Raw genomic sequence first — 19,773 nt, 5'->3', positions numbered from 1 at the left:
AGTTCCATTTCGATTGTTTCTGTAATCTTCGTGAAGAAAAAAGAACCAAAAAGCTTTTTCTTTTAACTGATGTTTTACTTAAATTATTGTATAAGTGTGTGTGCCTTTGTTGTTGCAGATGGGTCAGTTTAAACTTGTTTCTGGCCTCAGGTTCCCCTTCTGCCCCCAAATGTTTTTTTGCCTTGGAGCTCACTCAGCCTATATGAAGTTTGTGACAAAGTAGTAGGAGGTTGGCAGTGGCTGAACACATGTTCTGTGTTTTTTCTAGATGTCCTGGCTGTCCTTGGTTATTCTTGATACACTTAGGAGGAGAGAAGCTCTAGTACTTTTTTTGTTTTTTAAACCTCCTTCCTTTTCTGTTTTAGTTCTCAAGAGGAAGGAAGTCTTGTTTAGTATTTGATACCCTTCTGTTGGTCCTCCTTCATATGACTAAGTGCTGGAATATTTATGACTTACCAGTGCTTAGAGAAGGTTTTAAACTACTAAGAAGTTGCTGTTTCCAGCCATTTTGCTAAAGAGGGTTTAGCTTTTTCCAAATGCAGGTTGAAAAGTTTGTGTGCTTATGTCTGGCAAAGAGCAGCTCCTCGTACAGCTTCTCTAAGAAGTCCTCCTTCCAAATGGCTGCTGCTAAAAAGGCAATGCCAAATCAATTCTGAGGGGCTGCTAGTTAGGAAAACAGTGTAGATTGAACATGAAGCACTCAATGGTCCTTGTCATTCTGCTGTTGTTTTTTTCACCTTTCTGGAGCAACAGCTGCCTTTTGTCATCAGATCTCAGTAAATTGTGTTTTGTGACTGGCACTGTAAGAATGGATTAGGGTTAAACATCTTGATGGGGTTGTGGTTAATTCCAAGAATTGATTCCTAATACTTCATCATGCATGCAGTTGCTCCTCCCAGCCTTAATTTCAGTTTTTGGAGAAAGAGAATTTGTGCTGATTTCTTGTAACACTGAGAGACCACTCAGGTTATATGAGTGCTTGCTGCGGAGATTGTGGCCCTCTCTGTGCCTCTCTTTGCAATATTTGTTTCTTGCAACTACCAGCAAGTTGTGTTCTGGTGAACACCTTGAACACTGCTCATTTTCTTGTTTCTGTTATGCCTCAGTTCTTACCTTCAGTTTCTGTATTGTTTTGAGTCATGACTGCTTGTTTTATGTCTTTTTTTTTTTCACCCTTGTATGAAGATAACGATGGTTATCAGGGGAAGTGTAGAATATGTCGTATTCAGTTCTGCACAGGTAATGGACTTTGATTTACCAAGTCTAGAAACAGAAGCTTTGCAGAAGGTGAATAGCTGTCCAGTGAAATAATTTTGTGTCTTGTCTTGGAAAGATTCTGAGATTCTGAACTTTAATATCATAATTACGTCCTAGGCTGGCATGAAGCATCATCTCGTGAAGAGACCTATTTTGTGAACCATGGAGGAAGCCTATATGATAATGCAATGGGGGGGGGCCTACATTTTAGAAAACTAAGGTTCTTTAAAAATCTTGCCCTGAGAGTGTGGCTGATTTTCGTTACTTTAGTGCATGATACCAACATTTTAGTCATAAAAGTAATCAGTTTGTTGATGTTGAAATAATTGTACTTGAGGCCTGTGACTGGAAAGGAAACAGCTTGTTGCTGAATCTTACATTGCAATTATCTAGTCATCGACTTGCACAAGTTTTTTTTATTATGGTAAAATATTTTAAGTGTTCTAAGTTATGGTTTGGATGATTATGATCAGTAAATGGGATGGTGGGACATGGTATTAGAAGTAGTAGCTACATCTCTTGCCTATTTCTTCTATTTTGTGCATTACAGCTATCCAAGTACACCTTGTAAAATAAAACTAAATGGTCAACTCTGGTGTTTAGGATTTTTGTTGCTGTTCTTACTTCTGTCACTTAAACCTTAGTTTTAAAACTGATATTCTAAAAGATGGGAAGACAGGCTGAGAAATATGGGTCAGGGCATCCATAGAAATGGCTGTAAATACTGTGTCCCTTTTGTGGCTGGACAGGACCAAATTTTATTAGGCCTTTGAGGGTTTAGTAAAATGAATGCTGGCTGGGCCATTTTTACTGACTTGTATCCTTTTGTTATATTTTAAAAATATTCATCCTTTCTGTTCTGTTTAACAATAATCCATGACATAAAAGTGGTTCTGTGAGCTGTTTGGCAGGCTCAAGTGTGTGTGTATATAAATAAATAAATATATATATATATATATATTTTTTTACCAAAAATCAGGAGGGAACTCAGATTGCTGTCTGCAGGATGAGGTACTAGCATTTTTAAATTACTTGCTGCTTTGAACTCCTGGTGGAGAAAGCTCTTTGCCTTCCAAGGTGTGGCAGATAATATATTTAAGAGGAATTTTGGAAGAGTTGCCATGATACTTTAATTTGCGCAACCTTTCTATTCAGAAGAATATTTGAGAATTCAGAAGACATGTCACCTTTGTAGCTCACTGAAGTGAGAACTTTGGGTTCTCATTAAGGAACCAAGATAAATAATGAAAAATTGTATTGTAAAATTAGATCACTAAAACAGTGCAATAAAACTTTGAGTACTCTTAAAAGTGGGCCATGAATGAAGCTTTACTAGATTAATTTTGTTTGGGAGGTGGTTTATTGTGAATGATTTTTGCATAAGACTTCAGAGATGTTGATTGCTGGTTTTTTTGTACGTCTGAAATTCAAAGAGTCCAATGTATGTAATGCATCTCAAAAAAAAAAAATCATTCCTGCAGTGAATCTTTGCGCATGTGTAATAGATTATTTGTTAAGGAGGAAGAATACCTAACATTTCAATAAATATCAGCGATTTTACATCTTCGTGAATTTTCTTGAAGAACAAATGTAATTACTATCTTGCAAAGAAGAGCTTACTAATATCTTTAGGTAAATCTATCTTGAACAAGTCTGGAAACCCCGTTTGGATGAGTAAGTAAAGAATTGGAATAACGTAATGTATCTGAGTTGTCAAAATCCATTCAAAGCCATTCTTCTGCGACATATAATTCTGCTCTATTTCTCCTCTCACATCCCATTAGTTTCAGAAGGTCTTGCAGCATTTCGTAATATATAATAGATAGAGCCATTCCATGAAACAAATACTTTAAAAATAGAACTCTTAGAAGGACTGAGCAGACAAATGTTTTTCTTTTTTAGGATGGTACTGTTGGAAATGTTACATTCATTAAAAATCCACTTCCCTCACTCCCTCTTCCAGTATTTTAAGGGCTAGCTTCATCTTGCTGCACAGTACCAAGTGTCTTGCTCTTTGATTGTCAGCATTTCTTATGAGATGGAGAACTGGCTTCCTCATTAGTCCTTTGGGAATAATTATAGACATTGAAAGGCTGAAGCTGGAGTTGAATGAATTCCTGTCTTGTTTGTTTGTTTTTTTTTTGTGGAGAGCAGTGGGAATTCTTACAGTGACCTGAATGGAACTTTTACTGTGGCTGCAACTTTCCAGCTCTCCTTGTTCCTTTGCCACCACGGGGACAGCTCTGGCATTCTTAACCAATTTTATTCTGTAAATAAGTGGACCACACATCAGAGGTAGCGTGTCAGTAAAAATAAATTGAAAGAAAACTCAACAGCTCCCTTTGGTTATGCTGGTGCAAATGAAGGTGATGTTTGTTCTGAGACAATTTCTACGAAATACATTAGAAAGGTGTGGAACTTAAGTTGGTGTCCTGACTTTTCCCACCTTTTCCTTTCTTTAAAGCTTAGACACAGACAAGTAAAAGAGTATTTTAATAAAGGTCTGATATAATCTGTTTGACAGAAAACAAGATAAGGCAAAATGGGAGAAGATGCCTTAAGGAATGGACAGTGTCACCATACACAGTTTATCACAGAATGAATGCAGTTGGAAGGGACTGCTGGAGATCATCTAGTCCACCCCCACCCCCCCAAGCTCTCCAGGAACCTCCTGGATTGCCTGTGCCTTGCTGTGTTGAGCCTCCAGCGGACATGGGGGCGGTTAAAGTCCCCCATGAAGACCAGGGCCCGCAAACATGAGGCTACTTCCAGCTGTTTGTGGAAGGCATCATCTACTTCCTCCTCCTGATGAGGCGGCCTGTAGCAAACGCCCACAAGAGTGTCACCCATGCCAGGCTGCCCCTCGGGCCTTACCCAGAAGCTCCCAGCCAGTGCATCGTCCAGCCCTAGGCAGAGCTCCGTATATTCCAGCTGCTCTCTCACGCAAAGGGGGACTCCCCCTCCTCGCCTGTCCTGCCTAAGGAGCCTGTAGCCACCCACGGCAGCAATCCAGCCATGCGAGCTATGCCACCACATCTCTGTTGTGGCAGTGAGATCATAGCCCTGCACCTGCACACAAATCTCTAGTTCCGCCTGTTTATTGCCCATGCTGCGTGCACTGGTGCACAGGCACTTTAGAGAGGCATCTGAGTGTGCTGATTTCCCCGAGGGGGTGCAAGAGGTTTCCCCCAGTCTTGCCTTGTAGGCACAGAGGAAGTTCCGAGGAAGTGCCTGTGTGAAGGCGTTGGGGGGCAAGAAGGGAAAGGAAGGGCTGGAGAGTTGTCCTTTGTGTGCTGGGGGGCCTGTGGGGGTGCCCTGGCTGCTGCCGTGTCCCATCCTGTCCGCAACACATCCCTGTTGCCCAGGCGTGCGCGTGTTGGCTGGCAACCCTCTATGAGGCGAGGGGCGGGGGTGCAGCGGGTCACAGTGTGTGTGGGGGGTGGTGGGTGGTGGGGCCGGGTGGTGGCCCCAGTGTCCTGGTGCTGGGCATGGGAGGAGGTGCTTGAAAAAAGCAGTGCTGTGCGTGGGCAGTGCCGGCAGCCAGCGTGGGGAGCTTGGGAACACTCAGAGGTGAGGCTGTGCCTTGGCTGGCAGGGCCCAGGCTGCCCTGCTGCTGGGAGCCAGGGATGCTGGCAGTGTGCCAGACTCTGTCCACGCAGGCTGAGGCCTTGAGTCTCCTCAGCTCCTGCCAGCATGTCCAGGCAGGGTGCTGCTTAAAAGGCAGGCAGGGTTTCTGTTTGCCCTGAGATGCATCCCCAGTGTGCTTTCTCCCTCCTTCCTTCTTGTTTGCTTTTGCTAGTGGGAGCTTTCCTGTGCAGCAGCGTTGCTGTGGGAGGAGCAGGAGGTGGTGGGAGATGCCTGTTGCAGGCTCGGCATGTGCTTGCTGGAAGCTCTTTGGGCGAGGGAAGTCCTTGTGGAGAGGGGCTGTGTTGAGCTGGGCAGCTGTGGAGTTGGGAGATGCCTCTGCAGGGACTGAGGCCTTGCTGTGCACAAGGTGCTTAGGCAAGCCGTGGCTTGCAGCAGGAAAGCCAAGGCAGGAGTGGCCTGCAAGGGCTGTGCAGCCCAGGTCTCTCTGCCTGCCACTTGCGCTCTCTGTTGCTTGCTGCCCCCTGCCGGTGTCCGGTGACCCCATGCGTCTGCGGCAGCCGCACAAGGCCAGAGCACGCCATGTGCAGGCGTGGCTGTGCTAGGGCTGGGGGAGGCTGGTGCTGGCAGTGGGGATGCTGCCAAGGCGGTGGTTTTCGCCTGCATTTTGGGTGGCAGTGGGCAGCCCCCCTTTGCCCTAGATGCAGTGCTATGAGTAGCTGAAGTCAAGGCAGTGGTGGTGAGCACAGGCAGCGTCCAAGCAGCCTCCTGGCTTTTGGGCAGGCCTTCTGGTGCCTGTGTGCTTGCAGCACTTGAGCCTTGGCTTTTGCTACCGGAGCGCTTTTTGAATTGTCCCTTGTTTTGACTGGGGGAGCGTGCTACAGCTTTTGCCTTATGACCAGTCTTTTTCTGCAACTCATGCCTCCTAAGGCCCTAATGTCATAGTTTCGGTGCCCTCTCCCGCCCAAGAAAAAGTCCAGGTGGCAATGGGTGGAATGATGGGGGTCATTTGCTTGGTACAAAAAGTGAGAGAAGCGGTCCTTCTTCCAGCCTGTGCCTTAGCGCTGGAGTAGAAGAGAGCTTCTTTGACCAAATGGGAAGAGAAAGGAGCTCTGATGTTGCAAGCCCCAAGCTCCTTCAGTGGGTGACTTTGCTGGTGCTCAGCCTTGGCTGGATTTTGCAAGTGGCACGTACAGTGCGGCAAGCTGCTGGCTTGTCTCAAGGCTTTGCTTGCGAGAGAAATGCCAGCCCTTGGTGAGGCAGTGGCATCCAAATTGCTGAGGCCAGCGGAAGCCTTGTCCCATTTTCCTCTTTGGAAGGCTGCTTGTGCAAGAGTGCTGCATTGGCCTTGCGCGTGCTGGTCAGTGTGTCTGTGTGGCCCGGTGGGATCCTGGGTGAGCCACGAGGTTCCTCCCCACCCATCTCTCCTGCTTGTTGAGGTCCCGCTGCGTGGCAGCACAGCCCTCTGCTGCATCAGGCACTCCTGGCAGCTTTGGATCATCAGCAAACTTGGCTGAGGGTGCAGTCTACCCCTTCATCCAGGTCACTGATGAAGAAGTTGAACAGGACTGGACCCAGGCTTGAGGCCTGGGGGACACCGCTAGCTACAGGCTTCCAGCTTGACTTTGAGCCACCGACCAGAACGCTCTGAGCTCGGCCATGCAGCCAGTTCACAACCCACCTCCCTGTCCGATCCTCTAGCCTGCCCTTCCTCAGCTTGCCTCTGAGGGTGTTATGGGAGACAGTGTCAAAAGCCTCCCTGAAGTCAAGGCAGACCACTTCCACGGCTCTCCCCTCATGTCCCCAGCCAGTCGTTCCATCCAAGAAGGCTCTCGGGTTGGTTGCGCATGACTTCCCTTCTGTGCATGCATGCTGCCTACTCCTGATCACCTTCTTATCCTCCATGTGCTTGGAGGTGGTGTCCAGGCTGAGCTGCTCCATCACCGTTCCGGGGGTGGAGGTGAGGCTGAGTGGCCTATAGTTTCCCGGGGGCTCTTTCTTTCCCCTTTCAGAAGACTGCAGTGGCATTTGCTTTCTTCCAGTCCTCAGGAACCTCTCCTGATTGCCTTGACCTATTGGTACATTTTTTGCTTGTGCAGGGCTTGTGCAGTAGCATTGTGCTGGTCAGCGTGTCTGTGTGGCCCCATGGGATCCTTGGTGAGCCCCCCGGAGCAAGTCCTGGGAGAGGGAGAGTGGTGTCCCAGGGCCTGGGCCTTCTCCAGTGAAGGCCCAAAGGGCCCCGCAGGAGGCAGGCCCCTTGGGGGAGTGCCTCGAGGGAAGCCGAGGCCCAAGAGGGAGCAAGAGCTGGCCTCAGGAGCCCCTGTGAGAGCCCTGGCCCTCTGCTTGCTCCAGGGGGGAGCTGACACTGAGCAGGCCTGTGCAACGCTGTTGAGAGCAAGTGCCTGTTGGGGGCCCAGAAGGGAGGGGAAGGGCTGGAGAGTTGTCCTTTGTGTGTTGGGGGGCCTGTGGGGGTGCCCCGGCTGCTGCCATGGCCCATCCTGACTGCAGCGCATCTCTGTTGCCCAGGCACGTGTTGGCTGGCAACCCTCTATGAGGTGAGGGGTGGGGGTGCAGCGGGTCACAGGGGTAGTGGTGGGGTGGGGGGTGGTGGGGCTGAGTGGTGGCCCCAGTGTCCTGGTGCTGGCCATGGGAGGAGGTGGCCGCAGAAAGCATGCTGTGTGTGGGCAGTGCTGGCAGCGTGGGGAGCACTCGGAGGTGAGGTTGTGCCTTGGCTGGCAGAGCCCAGGCTGCCCTGGTGGTGCGAGCCGGGGATGCTGGCAGGGTGCCGGGCTCTGTCCACGCAGGCTGAGGCCTTGAGTTTCCCCGGCTCTTGTGCAGGCAGGGTGTTGCCGAACGGCCCGGCAGTGTTTCTCCTTCCTCATATAGTTGGCAGCACTGAGTGCATTTGCTTTTTTTATAGGGGTTTACACACAATGTTTCCATTGCCCACTTTGAGGAATCGGGATGGGGTGCTGTTCAGTATGAGTAGTTGCTTTTACTGACTGTTTGCATGTCATTGTGCAGATGACACGCTTAGAAAAGGAGCTTGAATTTGCTTTGTTATTGTCATAAAGAAGACTTTTGATAATTTTAAAGGGATCACTCAGTAGGCTTTCAGGTCTGTAGAGAAAATACTGTGTTGACTGTAACTTTCTTCTTTAGCTTTCACTTATTACTGTAATTTTGTTTTTATTGATAAAGATGGTTTAATTTACAAATTGCAAGCAAAGCACTTAATGGTAAGAAATGTCTTATGTGCCCAAAAGATATGCTGTCTTCGAAATTGTAATTAATTCTGTTTTATTCAAAAACAACCAGAAATTATATAATAATGTGCATTGCTCACACATCAAAATTTTAAGTAACCATTTGTCCGTGATGACCCTTCTCGTTTACGGATGCTTCATGAGATGCTGAAAGGAGCCATGAATTGGGAAGTTGTCAAGATATGGCAAAGAGCATTGTCTCTTACTGCTGTTTTAAGTGTGTAAAGCTGTGTAGCCAAGAACAAGGTGCTTAGAGCCAAGCTGATTAACCTGCCACTTGATGACTTCTCGTATGCTTTCCATTCCAATGTTTTCTTTTTTATTTTCTCTAGTGTTTCTGTTGCTGAATCAAGATTTTTTCTTTGGTCCTCTACCTTAATGCCTCAGATGGGGATTGCTTTTTTATTTTGAGGCTCCGATTTTCTTTCCTATTAATGTTATATGTGAAAATGAGGCATATTTTTTGAGCACTCAGCATAAAAATAGATGATCCTTGTACTCTGTGAAAAGGAAGGTGACCTGTACACCAAACACCAGTGTACCAAGAAGTGTTTATTGCTTTCTTTTGTTGTTGTTTTTTTTCTTGAAATAGAAGGCCTTGCCTTTTAGTTGATAGGAGGCTAAGTAATTACTAAACTTTTGTTTTGTTTTGTGCATATAAAGACCATTTTAACTGCTTGGAGACTTATGATCAGCCCTTCATACAGAGATTTGCATAATGAGGTGAGAATAGAGTGCTCATATTTACTATCCCTGCTCCATTTGGTCTCTGACTCCAGAACGGCCTAGCTTTGTGTCCCAAACCATGCTGATTTGCCCCATCAGCTCTTTTCTCTAGCTAGCTTCAGCCTTGAAACACAAGCACAAGGCCCGCAGGTATTCTGGGGAAGAGCATGGCCCAACAAGGGAAAAAACAAACCTTTCAGATTTATCTCAGTTGTAGCAATTTGCAAAACAGTATGAAAGATCTCTTTTGGAAAATTGGTACAGGAAATTTTCTTCTGAATTATTGCCGAACCTGAGCAGTGTCCTTAAGAGAGTATTTCAAGGAATGAGGAGACACTGTGAGATAGCTTAAAGTTACTGTAAAGAAGAACATGTTTTAGCATAATATTTACATATTTGGAATCTGATTTTGAGTCACTGGGGGTGTATTTGGTCTGAGAGATGCATCCTCCATCTGCAACTCAGTTAATAACGTTGAATGGTATCTGGACTCACTGGAGTAACCATCTCACTGGAGTAACCATCTCAAGTTAATTCTTCACCTAGAAACATATAGATGCAAACAAAGGCAAAAGGCATCTTTTGACGTTGTCGTCTTTTGTGGTTTTTTGATTGTCAGTGAGTGCTGATGGTAGTAGACAGACTGGTTTTGGTTTCCTTTCCAGCACTGAGGAAGGAATGTGGGGAAAGAAGGAGAGAAAAAGGAAATGGAAAAAAACAACACAAATGTTGATTAGGAATTTTTTTTGGAAGAGTTGAGTCTCCTATTCACTGAAAATCTCAGAAAAGCCAAATATTTTACACTTTTAAAAATATCCAAAAAGCATTAAAAATTTGATTTTGATGTGTTTTTCTATTAACAGGATATTATAGTTCTGAAACTAGTTCAAATGGTTGAATCATTTTAGATTGAATAAGATAGAGCAGAAAAGCCCCCAAAATGTGAATTAGCTATCAGAAATTCTTAATCTTTGTGAAAGCAGGAGCATCACTATCAGTCTTCTTTTTCACAAGAGAATAGATGTGAAAAAATAATGAGAGGGAGGACACAAAGTCATCTTCAAATGCAATTGCATCTGATCTGGAGCCGCAAGCAATATTTATATGCACATTTAGTGCATAGTATAAATAAAGCAGAAATTTAAAATAGTGTGGGAGTTTAAATGGTATTTTCCCATTTCCTAATACATGCACATTTTTGTTTCATCTCATCTGAGATAAAGATTGTAAAAGACTGTTTTATTATTTTTGTTGTTATTTGTTATTTTCAAAACTATATGTATGTTTTACACTGTTACTTTGTTAATATTGTGTTTAAATACCATTTTAACATTGTTTTTTCCTGGAATAATTTGATATACCCTCCTGCATGGTCTAACTTTCATTTACAATCACTATGTGTCAATGCTGCCTCAAGCACAAGGGAATGGAGAGCAAAATCCATTTGTTCTGAAGAAGATCAACCCTTGTGGTAGAAAGTTAGAGACTACGTTATGGTATGGGCTACTGGCAAAGGTGGCATGGCTCCTACTAGCATGATAGCATTGTTAAAGAATAGTGAATTGAAACTGTCTAGAAATGGCTGCTTAGCACAACTTATATAAAACTTGCTTAGCATGAGTGGCTGGATTTGCTGAAGCCTTAGGCCAAGTGTGGGAAAAGTAATGAATCTTTACTTAGTTTAATAAAAAATAGTGCCTCAGAGCTCATTCAGGCTGGGAAGATAAGGGAGCCACACGCAGTCTGCGCAGCTGTGTCACCGACTCCGAGAGGGAAGATGCCAAAACAATGGGGAAAAATAAGACCTTGGGAGACAACCGCCAGACCCAACAAAAACAGAGGTACAACCGTCATCAGAGACTGTAAAAAACAAGAATAAGGAGAAAAACAGCTTGCCTCAGAATGACAATGAGACCCAATGAGGAGCAGGAGACCCCAGACCAAAAAATTATTATTGGTCTAACTATCGCGTGAGGGGTGGGAAATATGAGTCGAAAAGACTATAATTACCCAGAATTTGTTTATGTTAGGGTCCCTCTTCGGAGGCACCCAGCTCGAGCTGTAATTACGGCACGCGCGTGATTAAAATTATCTGATTTATTTGACTTGACTCTGAACTTTTCTGCGGGAATCTAGGGTCGAGCCCTGTTATGGTGGCCGACAGGCCTAATTTCCTTAACAGCATGACTGTAGGCTCAGTGCGTGTATTTAGCCACTGTTAGAGGTCTGAACCCTCTTCTCACATGCAGCTTGAGTATCTTGCAGAATTACCTGCAGTGCACATCTTTTCTCTGTGTGGGATCATGTCAAGCTCTCCTGCCTTTGAAGAAGGATGAGGATTTTTTAACATGGCAACTTTTCCAGCAGTCTTATTTATATTTCTGAAGGAAGGATCAGTCCTAACATTAGGATTTCCACATCAAGTCTGGGTGCTTCTTACTTCTCTCTTCTACTTGTTTGTGCTATTTATTCCCACACTTGTTCTAGGAAAATTTCAGGGACGTGCTGTAGTGCAGATGCACTGTATCAGATGTCTTCTCCTTCGTACATAATTACAAGTGATTGGAAAGAGCGGAATTGTAGAAGTGCTTGCATGCAGGGCATATCTCCTCCCATCCTGTCCTGATAAGCAAAATCTTTTGTGTCGCAACTCAGCTGAATGTTGCTAAAGGCATTTATAATGGGAGTTTCCTGTCTGTCAGGCAGTTTGCTGCCATTAGTTCTGTATGTGTTACTGATTTGTACTGTTAATGGTGAATTAACATCTAAATTGTAAGTGTTGTATGGTGACTTGTCAGAGAATAATGAGAGCAAATGCCAGATATTGAAGATAACATTGCATTTCATCCTATAGAGCCCTCAGGATAATGTGCTTAATGTTTTTACATACTTTTCTGCATAAATTCCCACAGATTCTTTAGTGCAAAAAGCCAGGTCATCCCCAACATCAACTTTCAAAGCCTCTTGCTCTCTTTTGATGTGTATATTGTGGTTACAGGCAATAGGTATCTGAAGCAAATCTGAAATACAGGAGCAAAATCAGGTCCAGGTCTTCTTGTTTAGCTGCCTTGGGTGTATATGTACGATGTCAGTGTGGCAAATGCAGACTGAGGCAAACCATGTTCTTCTGTGGCAGCTTTTTTCTAGTGAGTGATTTAACTTTCAAAAGCAATCAAATGAAAGTAACCCAAAAAAGCTATGGAGGCAGCATAAAATAAGGTGAATGTAGTTTGCCACTTGGAAGTAAGGGTACGTTCTGTGAAGGCTGGAGATGCTGAGTGGGGTGGGCTGTGAAGGGAGGTTTAACGGTGGGCATGATGCAGAGTAATGGGGCCCGGGGTCTGCTCCCTGCTCTGTCATTTAAACCTGGTGCATCACAGAAGATAGACATTTGCTTTTAATAAGAGCTTATGATAAACTGAGGTGTGCAATAAGATTCTCGACAGCGATCCTAGTCATCCATTTAACTCTTCTCCTACCCTAATTTTTCTTAGTACTAAACAAAACAAAAAATAAGGCTCCGTTGTGGGTTGAGAAGGAGCTTGGCAGCTCTTATCTTGTGTGCCCTCACTGGGATGATGCCTAAGGCTGAAGTGTTTACCTCCATATCTTTGCTTTGCCTGAGGCGTTCGCGATTGCTTCAGCACTGCACATGCTCTGGGCCATGGGAGCATGCCTGCGGGTTGGGTGGCAGAGGGAGGGACGGGCTCTTAGAGGAGTGCCAAGGCATCGGGCGCCTTCACTGCTGGTGGGGAAAATATTTGGCCTGGAGTAAGAATGTTTCAGAGAGGTGGTGGAATATGTCCAGATCACAACCACCTTGTGGTTGTCTTGCTATCTCCCCGGCCACCTTGGAAAACAAAACAACATCCAGCTTCGTGCAGAAGGCAGAGGAGGGGAGCTCGGCCGGCTGGTGGGGACGGTGGTGGCACCTGTCAGCTTGCGATCTGCAGTACCAGGGGGACTGTGCTGTGTGTTGCGGCTCTGGTGATAGATTCTGTCTTTCTGTCACGTGTGCTGAGATGGAAGGAGAGTGAGCATCCATCGTTGAAAGAGAACAATCGGAGCCAAAAAAATTAAGAGGAAGAATGTGAAAGCACTGTAGATTGAAAAACCTCTTATTAATTTTCTCTCTTATCTTTCTAGCATACATGATTCCAATGCATTTGGGATGGGAACTTAAATTGTCTGAAACTTGTTGATGTGTGTCCTACCAAAAAACCCTAATATTGTTTAAAACTCCTCTCTCCGTTTCCAAAATCAGAGTCTGGATCCATTTTTTCCCTGATATATCACCATTAAAATTAATAGGCTTACCCAGGATTGAATTTGGCCTCCTGTCTTTAAAGTGTAGTGGATATGATTTTTTTTTTTCTTAATCATTTTGGAGCATTTAGATTACCAAAGTGGATCACCCAGCTTGTGGAACGAACTGACATTCATGAAAATTGGCACACTTGTTAAACACTGAACATTTTAATGGCATTTTGCTGGGGTATTATTACTTTAGCTGCACAATTATGGGAGCCTGCTGCATATTAGCAGATGCTTTCCTTGTAACCTCAAGCTCTTAGCACTGAGTTATTTTCTTCTTCAGACAATCATCTCGGATTCTCCCAGACTACATACCATTTTTCATTTTTTCTCTGTTGCAGTGCATGCTGAAGGCAATAGTGGCTGTAATACTTTCTGCATTGTTAGGTAATGCACATTAGCAGCAGATGCAATATTCAGGATTAATCTTTTTGTTATTTTTTGGCATCTGCAGTACCTATGTGAATCTGTTCAGTCCTCTTTCTCCAGAAGGCAGCTGGGCTCTGATTGAGAGAAAGCAACCATAAAGTTGCTTTTCCAGAAATTGTCGCTGTACTTGAGAGTTCAACCTTAACTGGAACCGCGGTTTTCACAGTGCAGCTCACCGAGATATTTTAAAACTTGCATCTTATTCAAGTAAACTGGGATATATTAAAACTTCAGTTCTGAAACAACTGTGTATCATCTTCCCGTTTGATAATGGTGAAAGGGAGACAAAGCAAGGCTGCACTACAAATCACTCGTTTAGCCAGGAATACAATCCAGGTTTTATAAGGCCAAGCATCCTCCTTGGTTCACTGGTAAGCAGGTGTGTCTGAATTAAGTATGCTATAGGAAATATATCAGCTGGTATCCTGCAGTAAAAAAAAAGTCTTTCAGGGTAGTTGGTTTAAAAAAAAAACCTAGGTAGATATTTTCCTGATTTTTCTTTTTTCTTCTGAAAGTTGCCAGTGATCTAAGTTTCATTTGAATATTTTAAGTCTTTTGCAAAAATTAGTGAATCTTTCAAACTATCAGATAAAACTTAATATATTTAATACATTGTTACATATCTAAAAGTCTTCTTGGCTAGCATTTCTTTTATACAATGTCCTCACTTTTGTTTTGACCTTTCTTAGCTTACTTGCCCTCTTTGGAAAATAAAGTAGCAGTGTTCTGGTTAATGAAAGAAAGAGGGTGACTCTATTGGGTTTTGTGCAGACTAGCGTTTTCTGTTTTGTTTGCTTTTCCTAAAATGGCATAGATACTGAAGGACTAAAATCTCACTGAACACCACATAAGATTTACATGCTAACACCAGCTTTGAGTATGAGGCCTAGGTTCCAGGATCAGTTAGACAGGACATGAAATAACTTGGTAGAATTCCAAAAGAGAAATAACTCCGTATTCCATGGGCAGCTTCTCTTATCAGAGTGGGTGCAGTAATGTTGAGGATGCTTTTTTCTTACAAGTGGAAATGGTGGAAGAGATAGATGCAGCATAGTACTGCATTTTGGAGAAGAATGGAGATCCCTTAAGATGGTTACACAGTTTCCTGCCTGCAGTATGCAGTTAGCCAGAAAGCCACAATGACAAATTTTGTCACTCTAAGAAGAAGAAATATTTTTCAGAGAAAGTTTTGCTCTCAAACTCGGAGATCGGAGTTGTATCAAAACTGATTAATTAAAAAAAAATCAGTTTTGTAATTTGCAGAAAGTTAAAGACCACCTTTCCCCTCCACCTTGCAGTTTTCATGAAAAATAGTACTTCAGTGTGAGCAAGACCACAATAATTTCTCCTTTATTTCCATTTTTCTCCACCTCTATTATTTCAAAATGGATAATTCTGTTCACTTTGTCAATGTTCTTAATGATTCATAATTCTTTAAAATGTACTATTCTGGCAATTGTGGTGGGTTTTGGTAAGAGTTAAGCAATGCTTTTGGACTAGAGCTCTGTGGTGGTTAGTGAAAAGATTAAATTTACACTAACATGTCTTATCACTTTTACCTAGACAGAATACGAGTAGGTTGGGCAAGTTCAGCAGCTTTTAACAGACTATTATTAGTCACATCCCTGCAAAACCAAGTAAATGTTATGTCACTCAGTTTTATGGTTTCCAGCCAGAGAACTCTGGTGACTTCACGTATTTTGATCTATGCTTTCCCTGTCAGCAATACGTTTCCTGCCCTGGAACTCCAGTTTCTACATTTGTTCTTGTTTTGGCTTAATAGAGAAAAAAGAGATACTGTAATTAGCATTAAAGCTGTGGATAATTGAGGAATCTGATTTTCCTTACCAAGCCCTTCCCTTCCAGCAGAACTGGAAAAAGGGAACCATGACGAGTACTATACACGTAGGCATAAAGAATATGACCAGTGCTCTTATTCCTGGGAACTGGCACAGCATACAGAGCGAGTTTGCTTCATGGGACTTCCCCCTCTCTCCCCCCACAGAGATGCTTTTCATGTGAGCAGTGAGTCTGGTATGTTCCGATTATGTTGGATCAACTGTGTATGTGCCATAAGTCTGACAAAGTGTGGATGAGTCAGATCTATTGCCTGTGTGATTTGCCCGCGAGAGTATGTATGTATGTATGTGTGTGGGTATCTGAGTTTCTTAATGACTGGAGCCACAAGGCAAGAGCATTTCAAATGCTTGGGTACTTGGGAGTGCTCCTGTTTTGCGCAGGTGTGATTCCTGAGCATGAATAGGGAAGTGGTGGTACCACTCTGTACTTTGGCCTTCTGTTTGAGAACTTGCGTTGAAGGGTCTTTGCCTGTTTGGGAGTTGTGAGTGTGTCGATGGGTTCTGGGAAGTTTCCAATGGTGCCTTCTGGGACACGGAGGAGGACACTGTTGATTTTCATTGTCTCTGTGTTTTTTTTCTTCTCTTCTAAAAATTCTTAGATGTATTTCATTTTGTTTTTATTTTTCTCAAAAGCATATTGTGGTTTGAAATGGCATATAAACAAAATGCAGCATGGTAAGAAGGGCATTCCTGTTTCTTTCATGGTCCTTGTGGCTAGACTTCAGCTTTAATCGTTGCCATCTTTCCACTTGAGTTCTTTAGTCCAGCAAATATGCTGCATCTCATGAGATTTCCTTCCTTATCTGAGGACCTCTTCAACATGGAAAGAAAAAGAATCTGTTTCTGTGATAAGTCAGTAATATTAACTAGCACCCATTATAAGGAGAAATGTTAGTTTTTGTAGGAACAGAAGGTTGTATACAGCAGCTGTTGTAGCCATTCATCCTTGATTCATCCCTGCAAGTGGGATATATTTGCATCATGCAGGCGTGTTTTGGAGGAGGGGAAAAGTAGGGAGGATGTTTCTTACTTTTTTGTTGTTTTATTTTTTCCCTCTCAATTTCAGTACTTGTTCAGTTCTGACATGATTTTCTCTCCTGGTGCCAGATAGCAGCAAAAGCAAGAAGTGTCTAATTCATTGAATAGTATTTTAAATAGTACATAAAGTTTACTTCTGCATGTTCGGTTCTTCTCCTGTGCTATGGTAAAGGGCGAGAGCACTGAAGTGGGCAAAATCCCCCCTTCTCCCTAACACTCTGAAGCTATTAACTCCGGGCCACTATCATCAGCAAAATCAGTTTGGCAGGATGCTCTAACTCAAGTTAGGATGTCTGTGGAGCAAGCTTTGAGGGCTGGCAGTCCTGGGAAAGCAGGCGTACTGTGTTAAGAGTTGTAAGGGAGGCAAGACATGAACTTGTAGAAATCCAGACTTTATTTTTTGTTTCTCTGCGTGTGTTCTCCCTAAATCACTAAGGCGAATTCAGACTTTGCTCCCAAGTTTTGTTTATATAATTGTTAAGATTAGATTAAATTCGTTGCTAGAATAAAAGTTGAGACTTTTATGTAGAAATCCAAATCATGAAATGAGTGGTGAGGGGACAGTGGGAGGGTTGACATGCATGTAGAAAGCACTGATATTGCCAGGTTTATTTAAAAAAAAAAAAAAAAAAAGGAGGTGTATAGCCTTCTGTGTAATGTTTCAAAGCCTAAAAATTCAGCTTCTCATTCTGGTGTAGCGAGCGTATGCATAAATCACTGGATTACTTTATCTTAGAGACGTGATGCTTGTAGTTGTCTGCACGACTTACTCTATGGGTAATGTTTATAATTAATTACGCGACACAGTGAAGGGCTCGCAGTACTTTGTCATCAGTGCACGCAGGTGGCAGGCAGTTGGGTGCTGCTGAGGCGTTTGAATATTTTCTGGTGCATAGTAATATAAAAAAGCAGAACTCTGTCCTCTCCCAAGATTTAAATTTGCCCTTACCTTTCTGAAAAGTGGGAGGCAAGGAGAGGGTGATGCATTAGCTTCTCAACAATACTAAGCTTCAGCTACTGCCTAGATGCTGCAATTCAAGATGACTTTCCCTCCTTCAGCTTCAGTTGATCCCCGTGCTGTAGAGACACCATCTAAATCCGCTCTTGGCAGCTTCTGCAGCAGAGTTTGACACGGCCAGGTTTGGTGGAGGGCTGTGTGTGTGTGTGTGTGTGTGTGCATAGGATATGAATTTGTAGTTTAGAAGGAAATAAGTAAATGATAAAAATCTCAAGTACTTGGTGATAGCGAGCAGGGCGTTGGTGAGAAAATGTGACACAGTAAACGTAGGTCCCTGGCTCTTCCTTAGCTCACCTGGAGGAGCCTTCCTGCATATGAGAAGTTTCCTTGGTCCAGAGCATTTTTATGCAGTACTGCTTAGGTATTCAGTAGGTTTCTTGAGACTTCCATAGGTCAGAAAAGCACTGGAAAAAAATGTGAGCGCTGTCAGTCACCTAGTTTAGTCACTATGTAAGTGAATAAACAGTGACTCCGGGCAGCCCCATGCCTTTGACTAGATTCATGGGTGAACCGGTCCTTGTTAGTATCTTGGGTGTGCATCAATGCCTTTCTGAATCAAAGATAGGAATGCTTGAATTAGGTAGACTGTTACTGTTCTTCACTTGTGAAATACCTTTTTGTTGAAGTGTATTTTGCTGCTGTATGATTCTTGTCATGCTGTTCCAAGTAAGATAGCAATTGATTATCAGCAGTACACTTTCTGTTTCAATAATGAAAAAAAGATAATTTTTTGGATGTTTATATTTTTATTTTTGGTTCTTACAATGGATTAACACCTTGAAGTGTTCTTGATGATGCATCTGGGTTTTTTTTTGAAAATTTTTTGGTATTGTTTTGAGACCTTAGTAACAGTGTTTTTCCCTTGAACTTTTTCCAGTTTGTGAGAAGGTGAGCAAACACTGAAGTTCTGCCTGCCTGATATTTGTCATGGATTTCACTCAGGCCCACATTTCATCCTATATTTGAGGCCTGTTTAATTTGAACAGTGGTTAGGGCACCAGGGGAAATGTTGAGAGTTTTTCTCAAATTCATGTCTTATGGATTTTATTAATTCTTTGATCTCTTTTCTGATTCTTATCACCACCCGATCTGCCAGTTATTTTAAAGAATGAATTTTTTTTCCTGACTCTTTTTCTGTTTGGGTCATTACAATGTAGCTGAGTGCCTTACGCTTCTGATTTATTGTCTTGAAATACAGATGTTTTATGACTGCTGTAAATGTCTGAGAATTGGCGATGAGCTGTCTTTTCAATCCTTACTATTTCTTTGTTTCCTTATGACCTAGGAGCTGATGTGATAGAGCCAGGACCCCCGGTGCTAGTCTCTGTGCAAGCACAGACCAGAGGCAGTAGACGATTATGGAGTGATGGTGACTAACGGGCAGGTAAGAGACTGTATTTTGTTCAGTAGGTAGACAGTGATGTCATGGACAGATTGTAAGATGCTGTCTGAGAAAGTGGTATTGAGACAGCCTTTTAGGTCTTTACAGCTATTCTGCCTCTCCCTCCTCCCTGGGAATGGGAGGAGTACAAGAAAAACAGAAGCTGCCATTCTTTCTTCTCCAAGAAGAATTCTCTCAAATTATGCTTATACTTCAGAAAGGGGATCTATGTAAAAGTGAGGATGCTTATTTAAAGAAAAGCTGAAAGGACAGCTGTAAGAGTAAAATGTTTGCAGGTAGCAGAGATGCAATTTCAGGATGCTATTTTGGAGGCTCCACACAAATGCTTACCGTCAGCCTATAAAAGACTTAGGAAGAGGTAACCAGTATAGCTAAATGACAAGGTACAGGGAACTAGTAAAAGCAAGAGGACACTCTTACAAAAGCTGAGGCTATATCCAAAGGAGGAAAATAGAAACAAAAAAATCCTATCAGGCTAAACATAAAATTAATAAATGCTTTTTTCAAGCAGGAGATAGCAGGAGGCCTGCTGAAGAGTCTGTGAGGTTTATGTGTGATCACATTATAGAGGAAGAGATCTAAGATAAAGCTACAGGAGAAAACTAAATACTTAATTTTATGTGTCTCTGCTCACCTTTGAAATGCTTGGGCTGGGTCTTGTTTTGGAACCTATCTTATGGGCACTTCTCAGGTTGCCTTTGTCCACTGGAAGCATTTGTAGGAGAGTTTATGGAGCAAATTTAATGTTCCCAATTTAATAGGACTGGATGCAACTCACCCAAGGCTTTAAGGAACTGAAGGATGAAGTAGACCAGCTACAGACTGTCGTGTGCAGCCTCTTGCTTAAAGGGGTCTCAGCAGCTGAAGATTTGAAGTTGT

The 19,773-nt window shown here is 43.2% G+C and overlaps 1 protein-coding gene across 7 annotated transcripts in view; it reads left to right on the top strand.

The window, feature by feature from the left end:
* Window positions 1-19,773, top strand: part of SEMA5A (semaphorin 5A) — a 315,605-nt gene that overhangs the window by 53,254 nt on the left and 242,578 nt on the right. For all 7 annotated transcript variants that reach the window (XM_064506843.1, XM_064506838.1, XM_064506844.1 and 4 more), the window contains one exon: window positions 18,778-18,876. The gene's annotated coding sequence lies outside the window, so the exon portion shown is untranslated. The remainder of the gene's footprint in view (window positions 1-18,777; window positions 18,877-19,773) is intronic.

The sequence above is a fragment of the Dromaius novaehollandiae genome, chromosome 2, assembly GCF_036370855.1.
Source record: "Dromaius novaehollandiae isolate bDroNov1 chromosome 2, bDroNov1.hap1, whole genome shotgun sequence".
In the NCBI taxonomy this organism is placed as follows: domain Eukaryota; kingdom Metazoa; phylum Chordata; class Aves; order Casuariiformes; family Dromaiidae; genus Dromaius; species Dromaius novaehollandiae.
The sequence above is the reverse complement of the archived record's forward strand: the minus strand, read 5'-3'. Positions and strand labels throughout refer to the sequence as shown.